Below are 23,964 nucleotides of genomic sequence, written 5' to 3'. Positions count from 1 at the left end.
ATGGGATTTTGGTATCCTAGAGAATCAGACTTTAAGCTAATAGGTTACTCAGATGCAGATTTTGCGGGGTGCAAAATTGAAAGGAAAAGCACAAGTGGAAGCTGCCAATTTCTTGGAGGCAGATTAGTTTCTTGGTTTAGCAAGAAACAAAAGTCAATTTCCACATCAACTGTAGAGGCAGAGTACATTGCTGCAGGAAGCTGTTGTGCACAGATTCTTTGGATAAAGAATCAGTTATTGAATTATGGGTTAGAATTTTCTAAAATTCCTATTTATTGTGATAATCAAAGTGTTATTGCTATGGCAGATAATCCAGTTCAACACTCAAAGACAAAGCACATCAGCATAAGGTACCACTTCATAAGGGAACATGTGATGGAGGGTACAGTGGAATTGTATTTTGTTCCAACAGATCAACAACTAGCAGATATCTTCACAAAACCACTATGTGAAGCTACTTTTACAAGATTGGTAAATGAATTTGGAATGGTTTCAGGTTCTTTCTCTAAATCTGTTTAGTTTATGTTCTGATACATCAGACTTTATGATCAGTATTTACATATATTACTATCTTTATGTAATCTGTGCTTAAATTGAAATTTACTAAGTGCTGATTGTTGTCTGATGTGAATTTCTACACTCTGATAATGATATGAATGTTTCTGTGACTATTCAATCCAATGAGGATAACTGTGCTAGATGCTGACCTAGTAGTCTTTAATATACTAATGATCCCATGTTTGAAGTAATTGTTTATGTGCAAATCTTTTAACACAAGCAAATTCTGATATTGAGCTTGGTTAGGTTTACTTTGTGTATCTTATTACTAAGTCAAAAACTAGAATAGTGCTTTTTATCTGTTAAGTTCTGATGTTGGTAAATTTTATGGATGTACTAAGTGCTGATAAGCATCACTTATCAAAATAAAAAGAAAAGAAAAGAAATAGATATCAGGTACTCCTTTGAGATCTAGAGAAAAATATGTGGAAGGGAAGACCCAAGTGCATTGTTGGTATTAAGTAATATGCATTAGAAAAGCAAAATAATTTTTTCTTGTTGACTTTTCACAATTTCTGATTACTGGAGAAATACTCTGATAATAGCATAAATTCTGATAAGCAGTCGTGACTCAATTACACTGAGAAGCCACTGTAAAAAGGAATTTCAAAAGATGCATAAAATGAGCACAAAACAGTTGAGGTGGACTCATGCTTCAACTCATTCTATAGTAGACTTCAGACTAATGACAGATTTTGAGCAAAGTTCTTAGTTATGCCTTATTTCTAAGATGTACTGAAGTGAATCATACTTTACTCTTTGTCTGATATTTAGCTTAAAGCACACACTTACACTCCATATGAATGATGAAAATTATTGTGGTGGTCAATGTTGTTTTAGATGAATAGCTTAAGTGTCAGTTGCATAATTCTGAGGACAAGTTCTGATAGAAGTTCTAATGATTAAGTTCGGTTGAAACCATATCAGTATTTGTGTGAAGAATTACAGAAATAAACATTCACTTTTTGAGTAAAGAAGCCATATTCTGATGACTTTTAAATTTTGATAATAATCAAGTTCTGATGCTTACGTGGCAGTATTTATTTACTTGATTTATTTTTAATTCAATACTTGAACGGTTATATTTTATCAGAATATTGGTTTATGTGAGATAAAGGCAGTCATAATCATTTGTTTAGTGAGAACAATTTTTTTTGAAAAACTGCATGTGCATAGTAATCATTACTTATTTCCCGTGCCCATTAACTCTGGCTTTAGATCTTTTACTGACTGTTATTATTACACATTATCTAGGGAGACGAGGTATAATTATTTTTACTTATAATGATTAAATACTCCTCACGTCTCTTGGTATTCTATTTTCTATTTAAACCAACTATTCATTCCAGCCAATACATCTTCCATTTTCTCACAAACTCACTCTTTTTACATACTCATAAAAAATATGGTTCGTTTCAACTTGCTCATGAACTATGATACTTTTAATATCGAGTTGAGTTGTGATGATTGGCAACATGAGTGGCATGTAACTATCATTCCTAAAGAGATCTGGAACTCAGTTCCACAAGAGGTTCACACAGACCTCTTATTCTTTTATATGGACTATCATCTCCATTGTGATCGTTTGGAAGAGGAAATGAGAGAAGCTCTCCGTCAGCAAAAACGGATCATCCATCTTGCAGTGCTCTTCGTCAGCAGCAGAAGAAGCTAGTCTTTAGGTCTTTTTAGACTAGGACTAATGCTGTTGATGTCAAGAATTCTTAGAATAGGACTATCTTGTAATTTTTGTATGTAATTAATAAATTTCATGAAATGTACTCATCTGATATATAAATAAAATTTCCTTTAAATTGCAAGATTTGGTCTTTGGTTCTCAAATTATGTGAATGTGCATATTTTCATTGCAATTTGTTAATCTTTATTTCATCGTTTTCAACTTTATCCTGTGATGAATGTTTTGATTTAATAATGGTCAATAATAAATTTTGATGATTTAAGGAAACAGTTGAAGCACGGGTTCATGCATTTGAACCTGTGATAAGTGAAGCCTTCTTCTTCTAGAGAAAAGAGGACAAAGACTGTACCTCAGACACAACAGAAGAGAAGGAGGATGATTCTGAGAGATGAATCAGAAGATGAGGCATAGGTTCAAACATCAGAACCTGTTGCGAAAGTAGCTGAGGAAGTGTTTCCTTAGAAAACAAAGGAAACTGGGAGTTCTAGGCCCCTCAAAAGGCTTAGAAAGATAAATTCTGATGACAAAGCTCCCACAGTCTCTCCACCCTTGAAGAGATGGAAGAAACAAAGACCTAACAGGGACACAGTTGAGTCAGATTCAGAGGATGTGGAAGCAGCAGCTAAGGAAGGGGATCGGGAATCTCTGATCCCAAAGGAGCCAATTGTGATTGAATCCCTTCCATCTACACAACCAAAATGTGTTGAAGCCACTAAATCTACACCTCCACTGTCACCAATTCAAGCTGAAGAAACTGCTCAAGACAGAGTGCCTACACCTCCTGTGTCTCCTATCATTATACAAGTACATGCTGAAGACCCAGGTACAAGTGCTGAAATAGATATTCACAACTTGGTTGTGCCTGAGGTTCTGTACTTAGAAGCTCCAACCATTCTTCAACATACTACACCAACAACACCAATTTTAGATGCTGATTTCAATGCAGATATTCCAACAACACCTCTTCTGAATCTACATGATGAAGATCAGATATTAGGTGAGCATCAGAATTTGGATGTTTATCAGAACTTAGAGGATGATTTTGAACCCTCTATAGCCTCACACACTATCATTTTATCAGAGAAAGCTGATTCTGCAGGCTCTATCAGTTCTGATGCTGCAAATGCTGAAAATACTGGTAAAGCTACTACAAAAGAAAATACTGATGCATCTGGTCCTTCAGGACATGCACCTCTACAAACAAGTAATAAAGCCGATTTGATTAAAAAGTTTGTAAGAGAGGATGCACCAGTACCTTGGAGTGAAACTCCAAGAGAAAAAGAATGGATCAAGGAGTGGAACAAAGTTGATTTTGTTCCTACTGCAAATATTCTTGCTGAGCACCTGGCTAAAGCTGATGAGACGCTGGTGAATGATGACTTCAAAGCACAGCTCAGAGTTACTGCATTGAGTACAAGGCACCTTCAAGGTCAACACTCAATAACTCAAGCCAAGGTGAAAAAATTTCAAGAAACTCTGATTCAGCAAGACATGAATGTCAAATTGGAAAAGAACAGGTTTTTAAGCCAGCCTTTGACCGCATTGGGTATATTGAGAAAGCTCAAGAAAAGCAGCAAGCTCAAATATCTCATATTTTAATGAATCAAGCTGCTCAACAAGATCAACTCAATGAAATCCAAAACTCTGTGGAATTGCTTGTCTCTCTCCCATTACCTGATGATGCCAAAAAGGGGGAGAAAGTGATTAAGTCAAAATAAAAAATTAATCGACCACTGAAGGGTAATGATGATGATAATGAAGACCAGGGAAACTCTGAAAGGGGTAGAGGTCATGGTCAAGGCAAAGGTTCTTCATCTAGGAAAGAAGGAACTTCTACACAGAGATCAAGCTCTGATGCTGATAGAAGAATAAGTTCTGATAAACAAGTTCTGACTAAGCCTGATGTTCTGATACAGGGTGAAAGTCAAGAATCACTGAAGTTTATGCAGACCCTGAAGCTTAAGGGGAAGGAAACATCAGTCTACTATCAAGACCCCAAGCTACAGAAGCTGGATGAAGAAATTTCAAAAAGACTATTTCTCAAAGACAATCCAGGAATGGACTTTGAAAGTCTGAAGGAAGAAGAAGCCAGACTTAAAGTAGAAAATGTCAAGTCAAAGTCTAAAGCTTCTATTACTGCAAAGAAACCTCCAAAGCCTAAGGGCATTGTGATTAAAGAGAAGACAAACTCTGAGGCAACCAAATTTGAATCCAAAGCCAAATCACAAGTAGAGGTAGATCCAAGGTTCAAGGGCAAAGCAAAAGTTGATGAACCTGTAAAGATATATATGCCAATCATGGATCTGGAAGCAAAATCTGATGAAGATACAAGTCTGATTTTGAAGAAGAAGAATATTCAAACAACCTCTAACAGAGCTCATGTTGTTCAAGATCAGGACTTTGTAAATTCTGATATTACAATGAAGCAAGTAACCTCTGAAAGAGCTCAAGTTAGCTTGATATCAGAAGATAAAGAAGAGGAAACCTCTGACATTGCTCATGTTAAACCTTCAAAAATTCTACTACCTGGGTTTACTAAAGCTCAACAGTCTACTCAACCTTTGAAGACTACATCAAGTGGTTTTGAAGCAAGAGTTATTAGAGGAAAGGAAGCTAGAGACAAATCAGGATTGGGTAGTTCTAAAGAAAAGAGAGTAAATAATACTACCTCTGATCCAACCTCTTTGAGTGAACCAGGAGTAGGAACAACTCCAGAAAGATTGAATCAACTAGAGTCTGTACAAATGGTCTACCACTCTGTATTGAAAGAAGATGTCATGTTATATTTCATGACAAATGGGAGGGTATTCTAGATTAGAAAGAATGTTATTCGTTTGAAGTACTTTGAAAAATTGTAACATGTGATATTTCTACTTCAAGTGAAAAACAGATCAACGAATGGTGCTGCCAGTTATTTAAAATCTGATATTCAGAGGCAGAAGAAACTTTACTCTGTAAAGTCTAACAGACCCATACTATCCTAAGTACAGAGCTCACAATGGTGATATAGTTGAGATGAAGCCTAATACTGCCAAAATCATCACTACATTTCTTGGTATTAAGGGACTTGAATTCAATCTAGAGTCTGATAAAGCCTATGTCATCAGACTAGATCAGGATATAAGGAAAGCAAAAATAAATGATCTCAGGGCTTCTATCTTTCAAACAGGTGAAGATACAGTTGAACTTAAAAATGCAAAAAAGAGGATGCAGAATGAACTTGAATATGCTGAGAGAACTCTTTTGAAGAACTATCTCAGAACAACTCCTGACATTAAAGAGATTACACACTAAAGCAAAGTCAAGAACTACAGCTGGTAAATTTTGAAATATATACAGGCTAAAGCTGATATCAGACTTTAAGGATGGTAAAAGCTACAAGGACTGTGAGTTGTAGTTACTTAGTCAAATTCTCATATGCATTTGTACTTAATGTTTTTGACTTCACCAAATATCTATTAAACTTGTATATTATGCTAATTTACAAGTTGGGGGAGATTGTTATCTATATTTGTGATGTCATGTCTAATGATGATTTGTGTTTAGTTTTCAGATCTTAACTAACATGACAAATCAGGACTTAACTGGAAATCAGTACTTATACTGAAGTCATAACTTAAGATATCAGAACTTAAGTTATCAGAACTTAAGATATCAGAAGATATTTATCAGGAGATAATATCAGGACTTAAGAAGACGTTCAGATAAGGAAGGCGGCTGATTGAAGGAAAGAAGATTGAGACAAACACAAGAAGAGATATACATGGAGAAGAATTCTATGAAGAATAGAATACTTGGAGGAAAAGATAACTAGTTGATATATTTTAGGATGTAGACTTATATTTAAATATCGATTAGAAGATTATCTTTTAACTGTATATCTATATAAACATAGCATAGGGTTTACACTATAAGTGTTATCTTAATCGAGAATATTATTCATTGTAACCCTAGCAGCTCTCGTGATATTTGTTCATCACTGAGAGAGAACGGTTCCATTGTAATACTGTTTTATTAATAAGATTATTTTGTGTTTCATACTTGTGTTCTTAATTCAATTTGATTGTAGTATACACTGTATTCAACCCCCTTTTATAGTGTGTGTGTGACCTAACACTCATCACTCTCTCCCCGGGAGGCACTTTCAATAATAGTTGGTCTTTTACTTCATACTTTTTGTCTTTATAGATCTAGTCCGCATATCTCTATTGTTCATCCTGGGCTGCCACTAGCCGGGTTCTAATAAGTTCTAGGAATTTCTTTGGTATGTAGACTCAACTATGGTCCAGTATCCTCCGCTTACGAATTTATTCCCAACCTAAGGGAGAACGATTATTTCTTCTGTACAAAGCTTTGTAGCCGTTCCAATGCCCGCAAGATAAGTCATTATTATCGGTAATTCGATTAACGTCAATTGGTCACTTCATTTTCCTTCGAAATCTATAATATGGACTATTAGCGCATCTTCTAGTGTTTGGAATGCTCCTTCAACTTATTCGTTTCCCCTTCCATCACTATTACTAGTTCTAGAGTTTCGTTCCTTAATGTTTTCCCATTTTTGCGAATCATCTTTATCAATTATTTTATGTAAGAAGTTCTCGTCGCATTTCTACATGCTCGTCTCATGTTACACGCTTAGCGTCAGATTTAACATTTCTTCCCGTAGTAACGTAAGGCACATCATCGTCCTGTTGCCATCTTGAAGGAAGCACCATTTTATACGCAATTGATTGAAACATTTTCGGATCGTGGAACGTTCAGCTTCCGTCATTGGTCAGACTTATTTAATCATTCCCCGTATAATATCTATAGTACTACGATACCTTCTGGGTCATACTTGTTATTCTCGCTAGCACCTTAGACATATTCGCGTTTGTTGGGAACTGCTACCAGTAGCCTTTAAAGGGCGTGTGCGATCTTCATTGCCTTCAGTCAGCTCTAACCATAACATCCTTCGTTCTTCCACATTGTCCTTCGTAAGGGATATCGACGTCTATTTTCCGTATGCTCACGTGGTAAGTATATCTATACGAATTTTTCGTCAACGATAAGCGATTCTCCTAACCGTCCCAAATAAAAGGCAAGCCAATAGACGTATCTGCAATGGTCTGGATAGTCCTCCTATTCTACTTGTCGATTTGAGAACTCTAAATGGTACCTCTGTTCATCCCTTCTCGTGAAATATCTTGGGTCCTTGTGTGGCGTGATATCATGGGGTCTCTCCATCACCAATTATCTCTTCCGCGTTCATGACAATTTTATAGAGCGGAGATCTATTATTTGCATAGTAAAATAAGCGGTCTTATTTAACCTATTACTCAAAATCCTAAAATAACACGACAGCTTACTTGGTTCATGATAATCCTCCTCCAGAATTTATTATAATAAACTCTTACTCACATTCGGGTCATTTACCGGCCGCAATCGCCAAAATTTTAATCCTCGCCTTTCTGTTTTCACTTTCAACCATGTCGAGTACTTACTTGCCTAATCAATGACATCCCTTTCATATTCGGTCATGACTAATATCCTTTTACGTTTTTAGGCATCTTTAAGTCTTCTTGTTAAGTAATAAAGGGTTCTCTTCATATGATCCTTCTCATGACTTGTTTTGAGAGTTATCATCCTCAATATATCTTTTCCAACTTAAAGTATCGGCCACCACATTGGTCTTTCCTTGATGATAATAGATTTCTCAATCATAGCCTTTGATCAATTTGACCATAGCCTCTATCTTGTGTTCAGTGTAAGAGAGAGAAAAAAATTTCCAAAATTTCCTCATAAGTAAACTCTTTGTCCCTTTTAGTGCGAACCTTATTACAATTATCCTAGATCATTATACTTTACATAAAATCCTTTTTTTTCTAATCGTCAGGTATTGCTAACACGGGGTTGTCACTAATCTTACATTCACTTTTTCAAAATCCTGTTCTTCGAATTCATACATGCTTGGTCTTTCCCGAATTCATTATTACCTATCCCGATAATGTTTCACAGAAGCGTACCTCGCTAATCACGTTATATCTCTATTATCGTTCTTCTATAATCATTTTAAAGATCCTTATGATAATAACTAAACATAGTATTCCCTTTTTAAAACAACTTACTCATCACGATGCTCCGATTGCACCATCATAGCACTGAGCTTTCAGTCTCATATTACAACAATTGGTTCTCCACTATACCTCTCTTTGTTCGGGAGGCAATTAGCCTTGGAAAAATGATTTCCATGATATCGATGAAATTTAGACAATCTTAACAAGATTTCAAAATCTAACATCTGAACAAATAATGATTTCTGAATCAAAGAGTCACAACACTCGGAAAATTTATAACTTGGAAGGAAGAATGCAACAAGGATTATCCTTCCATGTCCTTAGAATTTTATATTGTGATATTATAGAGAATATCCATTGAAAGCAATGATTGCTGAATGATAACATCATACGAATGATACTTATAAGATTTTCCCACTGAAAGAATAATTTTCTTTTCAAATAATGAAGGAAATTTGAAATAACATTCTCAACCAAAGTTAATCATTGAGGTTTCAAAATGATGTTATTTTGAAGGAAGGAATTTTACTCAATGATTAACAAATAAGGAAGTATATTGTTCTTCAATCACTTTATGATTTTAATTGGTTATTCTTTATATAAATGAAAGAATAGAATATTTCATGAACAAAATATTTCATAAAAGTCAATATGAATTCTCGTTTGAGTGGGCGACCTAGTTAGGTCTCAATTAAATCATTCTTTGAAAATTTCATCAACAATTAAATTTTGCATATGTAATGCACTATGGAATAATAAAAATTTGATTGGAAGTGGAACTAGAAAAATAATAGCTAGTCCATATCAAGCAATATTATTAACCGGCTAAGAAAATGGCCAACACAATTGCTTGGCCCATAGCAACTAGCTAGGACGATTAGCTAGGCTTTCGTCGTATTAATTAAAATTTTGACTAGTTAGGACAATTAACTAGTCATTCATGAGAACATATGCAACTAGGCATATTTCAGTTTATTTGTAAAAAATCTCAACATCGTAATCATTGAAGAAATTGTGGCTACCTAGATGACGATTTTGAAATAAAGAGTTTTTAAATTTGGGACAAGAAAGACAATTATAACTCTGAATCGAGTGGTCTTGGCATCGGAACAATCGATAGCCTCTTATCAAATATTTCTTTCCAAATAAAGGGTACACTCATAGGTGCCCTAGTTCACATATTTTATCAGATCTTTAAATAGAATTGAATTCGGAATACCAATATCAAATTGATACCCTTACTATGATTTCAAAGTTCAATATATAATTTCATCCCGATTAGAAGAAAAGGATTTATGAGGAATATATGGATATTAGATCATCCATGTTTTTAATAATTTGTTAGATATTTACAATCTCGACTGAGAAGAGTAAGTATGAAAGAAGAATCAAATGAAGATACTCATTATGAATATTCATCGATGAATTGAGGGAAAATTTATATATAAAAAAATCTCTTGGATAATTGAAATGAAGTATAAATATCTCTGAGTTAAACAAGAAGATCATAATCTATGAATGAAAGTTCATGGATTAACTAAAAGAATTGAACAAGTCCTGATGCGGAGAAAGACTATTCAAGATGGTCACATCAGAAGTTCAAAGTAGGGAACGAAAAGGATTGCCTGATATGACTTATCAAGGCAATACGAATGATCAACAATTTGGAAGGAGTAACGTGACAGTGAGTAGGTGCCAAAATATTTCACTGATTATCCTATCTCTCGTCATTATCCATCTGAGGATGATCCCACATCTTCTTCTTCGTAATTCCATGTTTCAAATAGTTTCTCTTTCAACATCATTTTAAATCGCTTACTAACTTGACTTTCGCACGTGTATCTGTCATTCCGGTGTTTTACCTCAAAGACCTTACTCAGAAATATTCCAAAAACATCTGCTAAGCTGATAGTTGCCTGCTACACGCATCTGTTACTAACTATAAGTGGCCAATTCCCCCTGGGAACAGATCAAAGAGATCTCTTAGGGATCTCAATGCAGTGCATAAGTTCAGTGGCATGTGTGTGTAATTGAACATACGTTATCGAATATATTAGAGGTCTACGAGTATATATACGTAGCCTCTGACATCATATCTACCGAAGAATTCCGCTCTAGACTCACTGGTCTATCATTTTTAAAAGGTTCTAAGATCGAACTATCGCTCATTGTAATCTTACGCCATTCAATTGTAGTCATGCCATCAATTCTCGATGCTCTCGATCTCTGATCTAAACCAGCATAACCTTACATGTTAAGCACACTAATAATATCATGTAGTGTAGTCATCTTAAGATGACATTCTTATATTACATTCAAATCTTCCTTAATAGAAAATATCCTTAAGGGTATATTGGACACTATTTATGGTGAATTCGTGATTAATACGATATTCACATCCTCCTTGGTAAAATGACACCTTCAACTAGTTTGGGTCAATAACCTAAACTATATACTAATAGTTAGACTTTATGGTTCTTACATGTGATGCCCCTTCATGGGCAACCTATAAAGAACTACGAGTAACCAGACTCGTGTTATCACAATGAACATATGGTGTTGGTAATATCGTCTTTACCTCAAATGCCCTGGAGACTCAGCTCCGAGTTCTACATCCACATACTTGCCAAATCATATATGATTCTAATTTTTTTCCTCATCATTCTGATAATCTCCAATGGTCCTATTAGTCATACTTTATTACCTCAAATATACACTATCCTAACCTACACATTATGGCTACATCCGGTAGTCTAAGGATAAACTCTATATGAGCTCTTAAGAAATCTCGCATCTAGACAGACTCCTAACACTCTCGTCTCTGAGTACTATAATTTATTGCTCTGATACCATTTCTATAACGCCCCCAAATCCGGGGTCAGGAATCTAGGTCGTCACGCCATCCTTCACTCATGTGTAACCTGTATAGATTCAATAATCCAACAGACCCCAATCTCATGCACACACACAAGTTATAGCCTTGGAAATGATGTACAAAATGTAATCTTCTTTTATTACACTCAAATGTACTTTACAGAATCTCAAATAATTATTCATAACCTCTACATGAAATTACAATAATTACGACTGATATCTTATACCTATCTGTTACTCTTGCCCACCTTAGACAAAGCAGCCAGGGATTCTCCCCATGACTGCAAGCGACTAAGTTCCACACAGGCATACTGGTTATCTGTTGTGTTGTGTCATTTAAAAAAAAGCAAGAGTGAGCTATAATGCCTAGCATAATAATGTACAGTATGAAAAGACTGTATAAGAAATTCAAGTGTAATTCCATATACGATAAATATGTTTATTCAAAAATAGTTTTCCTCGGTGATACACACCTTCTTTCGAAAACAATTCTTTTGTGGACTTATTATCCTGTGAATACCTTAATGGTAAACCCAACACCTAGGCTTGGGTTACGGTATTGCATCACAATTCCAATTGGAAATATAGGATATTCACCAGAGCCACCGCATACGATGATCAGTCGTACTACGATAATAGTAACCTTTTCTACTAGTAGAAGGATGACACCTTCGTATCTCGATTATCACCCTTGCCGCATACGGGTTATGTGTCCTCATTTCGGGTATACACACACTTCGCAGGTCCTTAGGTACATATACCGACAGTCTATCCAATACACAAAGTACTTGGATCCTACCCCTCCATTGTCCTTAAGTAAATCCTATCATATACTTGGAATCATCGAACTATATCGAAGTTCCCCAAGCATTTTGCTTGTTGATAGGAGCAGCTTGTCTCATATGTATATATATATATATATATATATATATATGTACTTCCGAGAATTTTCGGAGGAAGTACTAAGGATGTGAGTTGACCGTTGTCAACAGATAAGTAAATTAGGGGGAGTTCCTTTTGAAACTATATTCAAAATATTTAAAATAAGTCGAGATAAAATTCTCCGACGATCTGAAATTATTCGAATGATTTTTCAAAAATCAGAAAGTATTTTACATTAGGTTTTATGATTTTTAAATCATAAATAAATCCTTTAATAAATAATAAATAATTAAATATTAATCGATAAATAATTAAACCTCGACTGAGTTTACTTTAAAAGAATATTTAAAATAATATTCCCCAACTAGTTTATGTGTACGTAATTTAATAATCTTTAATGTTTAATCGGGTTTGAAATAAATAATCGTTGGAGATTACTTCTCCTATAATAAATGAACAATGAAATAATATCCATTATTCGAGTAATTAAATTTAGTTGAGGGAATACGATCTTTGAAAATAGTTTCAATAAGAGTTCGAGATATTTAATGTTTCGCAAGTGGACATCGAGTCCCTTGGAATAAAATAAGTGTAGACTTTTGATCGTCCAAAACATCACCGAGATGATTCCCGGGTTTTTAATATAATATACATACCGACCGACTCTCGGTCTATAATATACATATCACGCTATCCTCTAACGTTAACATTTCTCAAATATAACAACTCCGGAATACTTCCGGGTTTTTTTTTATAAACTTACACAGACCAATCCTCGGCCTAAATATATCATTTCAAATCCGGTACTTTTATTATATCAAAATCATCATATCTTATGATTCAATATATAACAATTTATAAATCTCCGTAAATATTTATCATGCATATATTGCAGTATTTAAAAGCAATCACAACACAACAGTTCTAAAAAGGTAGGGTTTGAAAACTTGCCTGGAGTCCAAGACACGTTTCCCGACTTCCTCTCGTTCCGAGTTTTCTAATCAACAAATATCATAATCTTAATCAGTATTCCTACTCTCATCACCAACTTATATTTCTAATAAGTTCAATACTTCATAACTTTCATCATTCGACCGACTCGAAATAAGTATCACCCTTTGGTCGAAATGGACGATCAAAGTGGTCTTCTAGATTTGACTTTACCGGATATTACTATTACGCGACTCGCACTCTATCATTTTTAATAAATCGTAAATTTAATATTTTAATACGAAACCACCTCGAGGAGCTTCTTGAGTGCTTTTAATATTTATTCTAAAATTTTCATTTTGATAAAATGAATTTAATTAGGTGAAAAGCATTTCGAAAGTTCGGTCAATTACGGAGTTTTACTATTCAAACCGCTTTCACTAAAACGTTGATATCTCTCAAACCGTTAACTCAAATGACGCACCGTTTTCGCTTACACGATCTAGACAAACTTTAGAACATATAATTTGAAAATTATTTTCTGGTAACAGGGATGAAAATCTCGAAGTAGCAGTTTCCTTACAGGGGGTTGTTTTTGACATTGGTACTCCGCGCGACCTCGGCTCTGACATTTTTATAAAATTGAAAAATCAACATTTTTACTTGAAATATTTATGAAAGGTAATAAACTATATTTTTCACTCTCTGTAAAAATTTCATGATTTTTAAATATTTTTAAGTAGATCATTTATATTTACCAAGTTCGTAATTTGTAGCAGTTTTATCTCGTAAATCCCTTTTACTAAAACGGTCATAACTTTTGATCCGTAAATCGAAATCAAGCGATTCAAGCGCCTAAACGATCCTCATAACATTTTCTATCATAATCATGTCTCACTTTTCAGAAACTACAGTTTATACATTCGGGAACTTCTGCAGAAACTTAAGTTGAGTTTTGTTCATTTTAACGAAGTTACGATTACGATTCGAGTTTCGTTTACGTCTTAAATCATTATACCGCCATCAAAAATCATCAAATCATCATCTCAAAAGTAAATCCTCTCAAGAAAATCATGTTCTTGAGGCAATAATCATCAACCTTAAAACTAATTAACTAAACATCAAGATAATAATAAATCAATCATCAAAACCATACTTATATCCAAGATCCTTACTTTTCTTGAAACTTAAAACTTAAACAAAGTTTGGATGAATGTTTATACAATTCTTGAAGCTTGTTAATACTTAATAAAGTCCTAAGATCCTTGATGAAGCCTTGGTCTAGCTTTAGGAGCCTTAAACTTTCATGAAAAATCAAGAAAACAAGTTAGTGATTTTCGGAGTTACTATTCACCACCAATTTTGAGCAAGGATTTGACTATGCTATACTAATTCAATGGCCATGAAATTTTGAACGTACTTTGTATATGGTAGGAGGAAGCTTTGGTTAAAAGTTGGTGATTTTTGAATGAATAGATTATATGATATGAATTTTTCTTGCCATGGTATTCTTGGAAATCAGCATTGAGTTTTTGGAGAGAGAGAGAGTTGCCTTGCTTGCTTCTTGGAAATGTGGTGGAAATAGACTTTTGTGACTTTAGAAAGTGTGTAGGACAAGATGCATCTCATTTTCAAAGGCTAGGCTTATCTAGGTATCTCATTTTTCAAAACTTGCATGATAAGCTCCTTGAATTTATATTTATCAAAATTTGTTATTTATTAATTTTTGTAACTAGCTTCCTAATTTATTACTCGTTGAATAATTTATAAAATAATTGATTTCCTAGGTTATCATTTAATTTTATCATCCTACATTATCTCGCTTTCGTTCACGTACGTTTAAATCAATTTCCGTAAATGCTACGTCGAAGAATTTCGCTAACCGTAAATCATTACCATTTCCAGTGCTCGTACTTGGTTATGAGTTATGAAATTATAATTCTCAAGATTTTCTTGGTCGTAGTATAATTATCTTATTCCTCGATGGCTCGTAAAATAATATCATTTGTACTATTGGTTTTCTTCGAAAACTCACGACTTTTGCATACACTCATTTAGTACATATAACCACAATATTAACTCAGAAACTTAAATTAAACACTCGTATATGGTGTGGTCACAAAAGTTTTTAATAAACCGCAAGATTACTATTCCTAAAGGTCTTTTACTGACGTTAAAAATTTGGGTTCTTACACGCCATATGCATCAAGACAACAACTCCAGCTACAACAGCCTAACAAAAAATTTGAATTGGAGGAGTTGAGGCTCATATGCAAGAGCCAAGCGGTTTCTATGAAGACCTTGGAAAATCAAATTGGGAAAATTTCCAATGCCTTGCTAAATCGTCAACCTGGTAAATTCCTAGTGACATTGAAGTGCCAGGAAAGAAGGAAGCTAAAGAGCAGGTTAAGGCAATCACATTGAGGTCTGGGAAGTTTGCAAATCCCAAAAAATCTCAAGTTTCGGAAGATGAAGCTGTGGCTGAAGAAGAAGTGTAGAAGGAAGCAGATGTGGAAGCAAGGAAGACTATTGTTGAACACACTCCTCCTGAGGGTAATAAAGGGGAGAAACATATATATATCCTCCACCTCCTTTTCCTAAGAGGCTGCAGAAGAAAAAGCTGGATAAGTAGTTTGAAAAGTTTCTGGAGGTGTTCAAGAAACTTCATATCAATATACCTTTCGCTGAAGCTCTTGAACAGATGCCTAGTTATGCGAAGTTTATGAAAGGTATTCTCTCTCGAAAAGTGAAGCTTGATGACTTAGAGACAGTTGCTCTTACGGAGGAATGCAGCGCTGTGCTGGAACAGAAGTTGCCTCCAAAGCTTACGAATCCTGGAAGCTTCACTATTCCTTGTACCATTGGAAATGTGTCATTTGACAAATGCTTTTGTGACTTAGGAGCTAGCATCAAACTGATGTCCTTGTCAATCTTCAAGAAGTTGGACTTACCTGATCCAAAGTCTACTTTTATGACCTTGCAGTTGGTCGATCGATCTATTACATATCCACATGACATTATGGAGGATGTCTTGGTCAAGGTTGATAAACTCATCTTTCCTGCTGATTTTTTAATTCTTGATTTCGAGGAGGATAAGAAGATTCCCATCATCTTGGGAAGAGCATTCTTGGCTACTGGCCAAACCTTGATTGATGTGCAGAAAGGTGAGCTTCCTATACGAGTGCTGGATCAGGATGTGATGTTCAATGTTTTGATTTCCATGAAATTTTTGACTGAAAACGAGGAGTTCTTAAAAGTGGATTTGGTCGATTCCAAGGTTGCTTCAGAACTTGATCAAATGCTAAGGTCTGATTCCTTAGAGAATGCCTTATTGAGGAATTCAGATAGTAAAGATGATGAGGGTGGTGAACAGTTACATTATTTGAATGCTTCTCCTTGGATGCGAAGGCTAAATATGCCTTTTGAATATCTTAGAATGGAGGAGCTAATTAAATCTCCAAAGCGCCTCAAGCAATCTATTGAGAAAGCTCATACACTTGAGCTTAAAGCATTGCCTGAACACTTAAGGTATGCTTTTTTAGGTGATGCATCTACTTTGCCTGTTATTATTGCATCTGACCTTTTAGGTAGTGATGAGGAAAAGCTCTTAAGAATTCTGAGAGAGTTCAAATGGAAATTGGATGGACTATAGCAGATATTATGGGAATCAACCCTTCTTATTGCATGCATAGAATTCTTCTAAAGGAAGGTAGCTAGCCTACTGTTGAGCAACATGAAAGGCTTAATCCGATCTTGAAAGAAGTTGTGAAGAAAGATATCCTCAAATGGCTAGATGCAGGGATCATCTATCCCATTTTTGACAGTTCTTGGGTGAGTCCAGTTTAGTGTGTGCTGAAGAAATGAGGTATCACTGTTGTTGCTAATGAGAAGAATGAGCTCATTCCTACTCGAAAAGTCACGGGGTGGAGAGTTTGCATGGATTACAGGAAGATGAACAAGGCCACAAGGAAGGATCACTTCCCTCTTCCTTTTTTTGATCAGATGCTTGACAGATTGGCTGGGCATGAGTACTACTGTCTTCTAGATGGCTATTCGAGTTATAATCATATTTGCATTGCTCCAGAAGATCAGGAAAAGACTACCTTCACTTGTCCGTTTGGTACTTTTGCCTTCAGAAGAGTTTCTTTTGGGTTGTGTGGAGCACCTGCCACATTTCAGAGATGCATGATGGTTATCATCTCTGACATAATTGGTCAGAATGTGGAGGTGTTCATGGATGATTTATCTGTGTTCGGTGATTCTTTTGACGAATGCTTGCAGAATCTTGGAGCAGTTCTTAAAAGGTGTGTTGAGACCAATTTGGTTCTCAACTGGGAAAAATGTCATTTTATGGTGGGACGGGGCATTATTATTGGGCACAAGGTCTCTAGAAAAGGACTTGAGGTGGACAAAGCCAAGGTGGGGGTTATCGAAAACCATCCTCCACCAATTTTTGTTAAGGGAGTTCACAGCTTTCTTGGTCATGCGGGTTTCTATAGGCGGTTTATCAAGGACTTCTCAAAAATTTCTAAGCCCTTGTACAATCTTCTAGATAAAGATGTTCCGTTCAAGTTTAATGACGAGTGCCTGGCTACTTTTGAGTTCTTGAAGAAGAGTTTAATCACGACACCTGTCATAGTTGTACCTAATTGGGAAGAACCTTTTGAGATGATGTGCGATACAAGTGACTATGCAGTTGGAGCAGTTCTTGGGCAGAGAAAGAATAACATATGTCATGTGGTCTACTATGCTAGTAAGACCATAAATGGTGCTCAACTGAATTATACTACTACTGAGAAAGAACTCTTAGCCACTGTTTATGGTTTTGAGAAGTTTCGATCTTATTTTCTTGAGACGAAAGTGACAGTTTTCACTGATCACGTTGCTATTCGATATCTTGTCTCAAAGAAGGACTCGAAGCCTAAACTTATTTGATGAGTTCTTTTACTTCAGGAATTTGAGTTAGAGATCAAGGACATAAAGGGTACTGAGAATCAAGTCGTTGATTACCTCTCTCATTTAGAAGAGCCAAGTGTAACTTCACAGGATAAGATATTGATAAATGATTCTTTTCCCAATGAGCAGCTGTTTGGGGTACAAGAGGAAGAACCGTGGTTCGCAGACATTGTGAACTACCTTGTGAGTAATATCATGCCTCCAGACTTGTCTTCTGCTCAAAGGAAGAAGTTTTTTCATGAGGTGAAGTGGTATATATGAGATGAGCCATTCTTGTTTAAAGGCAAGGAGTTGACCAAATCATCAGGAGATGTATTCCGTACAGCGAAACGGGGAGGGGGGGATCTTACGAGATTTTCATTCGATTGTGTATGGAGGTCACTATGGTGTAGAAAAGACGACAGCTCATATCCTTCAAGCGGGATTTTTCTGGCCTACATTATTTAATGATGCACATCAATTTGTTTTGAAGTGTGATCGATGCCAGCAGGTTGGTAATATGTCTAAGAGGGATGAGATGCTTCATAATGTGCTTCTCGAGGTTGAAGTCTTCAATGTTTGGGGAATTGACTTCATGGGGCCATTTGTCTCGTCTTGCAATAATCAGTATATTTTGGTGGCGGTTCATTATATCTCGAAATAGGTTGAAGTTAAGACTTTGCCGACAAATGATGCGAAGGTAGTGCTGAATTTTCTTCATAAACAGATATTCACAAGGTTTGGGAATCCAAGAGTCATAATCAGTGATGATGGATCATATTTCTGCAATCGCAAGTTCACTGCTATGATGCGGCGGTATAATGTGAATCATCACATTGTTACAACCTACCATCCTCAGATAAATGGTCAAGCTGAGGTATCTAACAGAGAGATCAAGCGTATTCTACAGAGAAGTTGTGTGTCCATCAAGGAAGGATTGGTCTTTGAAGCTTGATGAAGTCATTTGGATGGATCGAACAACATATAAGACTCCGATTGGCATGTCGCCATTTCAGTAGGTTTATGGTAAGGGATGTCATTTGCCTGTGGAGCTTGAGCACAAAGCGTATTGGGCTTTGAAGAAGTTAAAAAATTGATTTGGATGCAGCTGTTAAGAAAAGAATGCTTCAGTTGAATGAACTCGATGAGTTTCGACTTCAAGCGTATGAGAACAACAAAATTTATAAGGAGAAAGTCAAGAGGTGGCACGATAGGGATCTAGTGCTCAAATCATTTGTGTCGGGGCAACAAGTTCTGTTATTCAACTCTCGTCTTCATTTTTTTCCTAGAAAGTTGAAGTCGAGGTGGTCAGAGCCGGTTATTATCATAACCGTGTTTTCACATGGAGCGGTGGAGATTTTTGAAAATGATCCAGGCTAAGCGTTCAAGGTGAATGGACAGAGGTTGAAGAATTACTATGGGGATATGGCAAACCGTGAAGTGGTTAGTGCCGTTTTATTGTCTACTTGATCTCGAGTTTCTACGTCAAGCTAATGATGTAAACCAAGCGCTTCTTGGGAGGCAACCCAAGTTTGTTGTACATTAGTAGATAGGGGAAAAAGAAAATAAGGAGAAAAATACAAAAAAATCTGAAAAAGAAAAAATTAGAGTTCAACTACAGAAGCAGGGCGCGCCCGCGCTGAGAAGCGGGGCGGCCACGCTGAAAAGTCAGTAACTGCGCGCACCCACGCTGGCATGCGGGGCGGCCGCACTAGAATTCCAGAAGCACAGCGCGCCCGCGCTGTCCCTATAGTCGAAAAAAAGAGTCAGGAAAATAAACAGAAAATCGGGGACTTCATTACAATATCAATTCAAACCCGAATTTTACTCTCCCACATCTCATATTTCCCTCTCCAAATCAATTTCGATCACCCCATTATTCCCATCATCAATTCTTACTTCTTTTCCATAACTAATTCTCTCCAAAATTCTTATATATACATGCACTTATACACAAACTTCTCCATCACTTCTCAAATTCTCAAACACATTTCTCTCTTATATACACATCTCTTATTCTCTCTTATCCTATCTCAATGGCACCCAAAAGATAACGAACCCAAGTTAAAAGCAGGACCACTGATTCTTCAAGTGTGGGTGGTGTGAGGCCTAGGTTTTCAACTCTGGAGACTGAGGTGGAGTATACAAGGCTGCTTTCGAAGCCTATAGCCAATGAGCGAGGTTTTCTGCCATCGGGGAGGGATGGTAAGTTATTGGAGATGATTGTGGAGATGGGGTGGATAGCTTTTTGCGAGGCACCCGCTGCGGTACCTATGAGTGTGTTTCACGAGTTCTACGCGAATGCAAAGGCGGAGAAGAATGGTTTCACTGTAGTGAGGGGATTAACGGTGGACTATACTGCTGAGGCGATTCGGAGGGTGATTGAGCAACCCGAGAGGAGGCTAGAACAGGAAAACTGGAACGAGAAGACGGGGGATGATTTAACTTGAATTTGATTGTTGCTACCCTGTGTGTGCCTGATGAGTGGATTTTATATCTACTTGGAACGCTTCATTATAAGCTTAAGTTGGTGTTTTGGACTCAAGTTATTGGTATTTTTGATGTGTTTTTGTGTTTTTGCATCTCAGGCAATAGTTGGAGGATGAATGAAGCTTTTATTGAATATATGATGAACAGAGTCAAGAATCTGAAGTCAAGTCCATTCCTAAATTGTAGAGTATCTCGAGAGCTTCGCATGGACTATTGGATCGTTGAATTCTGATAAGCGGAACTCAACTTACAAGCAAAAGAAGAAATTGGAGCAAAAATCCAGAAGCACGGTGCACCCGCACTGGGAAGCGGGGTGGCCGTGCTGAAAGAACAGTAGCACCGCACGCCCGCGCTGGAATACGGGGCGGCCATGCCAGAAGTTCAGAAACAGAGCGTGCCCGCACTGGGATAGCGCGCGGCTGTGCCAGGTCGTTTTCACAGAATCCTGATTTCAGTCTGATTTTGAGAGTCTGGAAGCCCAGAACGACCAAAAGCCTATATATATCAATAAAATCACGTTTTGAACAACATGGAGACCTGGGAGAGCAATAAGAAGACCTAGAGAGCACAATACGGCTACAGAGAAGAAGACTTTTGTTTTCTTTGATTTAGGCGATACTTGGATGCTTGTTTTTGATTTGTCTTTGAACCCTAGTACTCTTATATTGTTTATTATCATGCTTTCATTGGAACCCATGGTGATGATGAGTTCGATTATGAACTAATCGTTATAATGGGGTTCTAATGGATTTACTTATGGATTTCTATAGTTAATGTATTTCAATATCTTGGTGTGTGGTGATTGATTGATATCCTTGTATTGGTTGTCCTTATTCATCTTATGTGCGTAGCTAACGTATAAGATAGCGTGATAATCTCTATTAAAGCGAAAGTGAATATAGAGATTTAAAACTTGCCATGCTAGCATAGGTTCATATATAATTGTTATGCATGATTCGTAGTTAATTTTAACCATCTTACTTTCCCTATGTAATCACGATAGATAACTTGCGCATTAAACCTTTATGTTGTCAAATTCTATAAACATATAGGGTCTCAACATAATTGGTGTCTATTCAGCTTCCATCTCTTTTGTGGATGTTTGGTAGTAGGTATTCGTACAATGACATTTTGCGTTTACTAGTTTCGTGTTATCTGATTAGTTTCATCACCATTGGATGTTAAGGTTAAGAACAATGACTTTAAATGAAGTAGTAATGAAGTTAGAATCCCATGTTTGTCTCATTAAGTAATTCAACCTCAATTCTCTTAGTTAATGCTATTTAGTATAATCTCTTAGTTTAATCAAAACCCAATTTGTTATTTGTCTTAGCATTGAACGATAGCCATACCATTATTGCATAGGTGCATAATCTTAAGTTAACCTAAACCAGTCTCTGTGGGAACAAATCTGATTTATATCTTATACTACTTGCGAACGTGTATACTTGTGTGTAATTTAGCGCGTGTTTAGTGACTAACAAGTTTTTTGCGCCGCTGCCGGGGACTCGGTGTTAATTTTTTGTTTTTGTGCTTTTCATCAGTGGTCGTTAAAGTTCATTGACTCAGATTCTTTTACTTTCACGGTTTAATTGTTTGCGTTTCAGGTACTCATTACAATGGGAGAACCAGCAACACGAGCGAAAGCCTTGATAGATTTTTCTCAACCCAAGATCAATGATATTCAGTCTAGCATTGTCAGGCCAACTATCACACCTAAAACCTTTGAAATCAAGTCTGGCACGATTCAATGGGTATAAAATTCAGTCCAGTTTGGGGGTTCTCCAACGGAAGATCCCAATATGCACATTAGGGATTTCATTGAGATCTGCGACACCTTCAAGTTCAACGGTGTTTCTGAAGATGCTGTGAAGCTGAGACTATTCCCTCTGAGGGACAAAGCTAAGAGCTGGTTACACTCTATACCAGCTGGTTCAATTACTACTTGGGAAGATCTTGCTCAGAAGTTTCTCACTAAATTATTCCCTATGGCAAAGACAGCTGCAATCAGGAATGCTCTTACTCAATTTGCGCAGCAATCAGGAGAACCTTTATATGAAGCTTGGGAGCGCTACAAGGAGATGCTTAGGAAGTGTCCACATTACGCAATGCCTGATTGGATGATCATCAATTATTTTTATTATAGTTTGGGAGCACAGTCCAGGCCCATGCTCGTTGCAGCACCAGGTGGGGCCTTATAGGCTAAGAGCTACGATGCAGCTTATGATCTAATTGAACTGATGGATGCTAATGAATATCAGTATCCAATTCAGAGATTGCCACAGGAAAAGGTAGCAGGAGTTCTTCAAGTGGATACAGCTACGTCTATCACTGCTCAACTAAAGGAGTTGTCTATGAAGATCGATTCTCTGGCTAACTATGGTGTTAATCAGATAACCAGTATTTGTGAGTTGTGTACAGGTCCGCATGCGACGGAGGAATGCGCTATATCCAGTGACTCAACTCAGTTTGTGAGCAACATTTAGAGATCGCAGCAGCCAGTTCCTTCCACTTATCATCCTGACAACTGGAATCATCCCAACGTCAGTTAGAGCAACAATCAGAATGCGATGCAACAGCCGTTTCAGCAGTTTGGAGAAAAACCATTCAACCTTCCTGGTTTTCAGCAATAATTTACACCAAGACAACAACTCCAACTTCAATAACAAACTCATGATGCAGGTCTATCTTTGAATGAAGAATCTGAATTGGAGGATTTGCTGCTTATGTACAAAAACCAGGCTATTATATGCCAAAGCCAGGCTGTTTCTATCAAAACTCTGGAGAACCAAATAGGGCAAATTGCTAATGCCTTATTGAATCGACCACCAGGTAAGTTTCCTAGTGATACAAAAGCCAATCCAGGCAAGAGGGAACTTGAAGAACAGGTGAACGCCATCACCTTGAGGTCTGGAAAGGTCGCAAGCCCCAAAATTCAGCAAGACAAAGTGCCTGAAAAATCTCAAGTTTCAGAAAATGTAGTTGTGGCTGAAAAAGTGGTGCAGAAGGATGTCGAGGTGGAATCAAGGAAGAAAACTGTGGAACACACTCCTCCTGAGGGTAATACAGGGGGAAACGGGTCTATACTTCACCTCATGTTCCTAAAAGGCTGCAGAAGCAGAAGTTGGATAAACAATTTGCTAAGTTTCTGGAGGTGTTCAAGAAACTTCGTATCAGCATACATTTTGCTGAAGCTCTTGAACAGATGCCTAGCTATGCGAGGTTTTTGAAAGATATTCTCTCTCGGAAAGTGAAGCTCGATGACTTAGAGACCGTTGCTCTAATAGAGGAATACAGTGATGTACTGCAACAGAAGTTGCCTTCAAAGCTTAAAGATCCTGGAAGCTTTACTATTCCTTACACTGTTGGAAACTTGTCTTTCGACAAGTGTTTATGTGATGTGGGAGCTAGCATCAATCTGATGCCCTTATCTATCTTTAAGAAGCTTGGTCTGCCTGATCCGAAACCGACATACATGTTATTGCAACTAGCTGATCGTTCCATCGCTTATCTACGAGGAATAGTGGAGGATGTCTTGGTTAA

General features: G+C 36.7%; 1 non-coding gene across 1 annotated transcript; it reads right to left on the bottom strand.

The window, feature by feature from the left end:
* Positions 1 to 22,424: 22,424 nt before the first annotated feature.
* On the bottom strand, positions 22,425 to 22,531 carry LOC141687587 (small nucleolar RNA R71). The gene has a single exon (XR_012561079.1). It is a non-coding gene; the product is annotated as a small nucleolar RNA R71 (small nucleolar RNA).
* Between the last annotated feature and the right edge of the window lie 1,433 nt (positions 22,532 to 23,964).

Source organism: Apium graveolens, chromosome 9 (genome assembly GCF_009905375.1).
Source record: "Apium graveolens cultivar Ventura chromosome 9, ASM990537v1, whole genome shotgun sequence".
Lineage (NCBI taxonomy): Eukaryota > Viridiplantae > Streptophyta > Magnoliopsida > Apiales > Apiaceae > Apium > Apium graveolens.
This window is presented reverse-complemented; position numbering and strand designations above follow the sequence as displayed.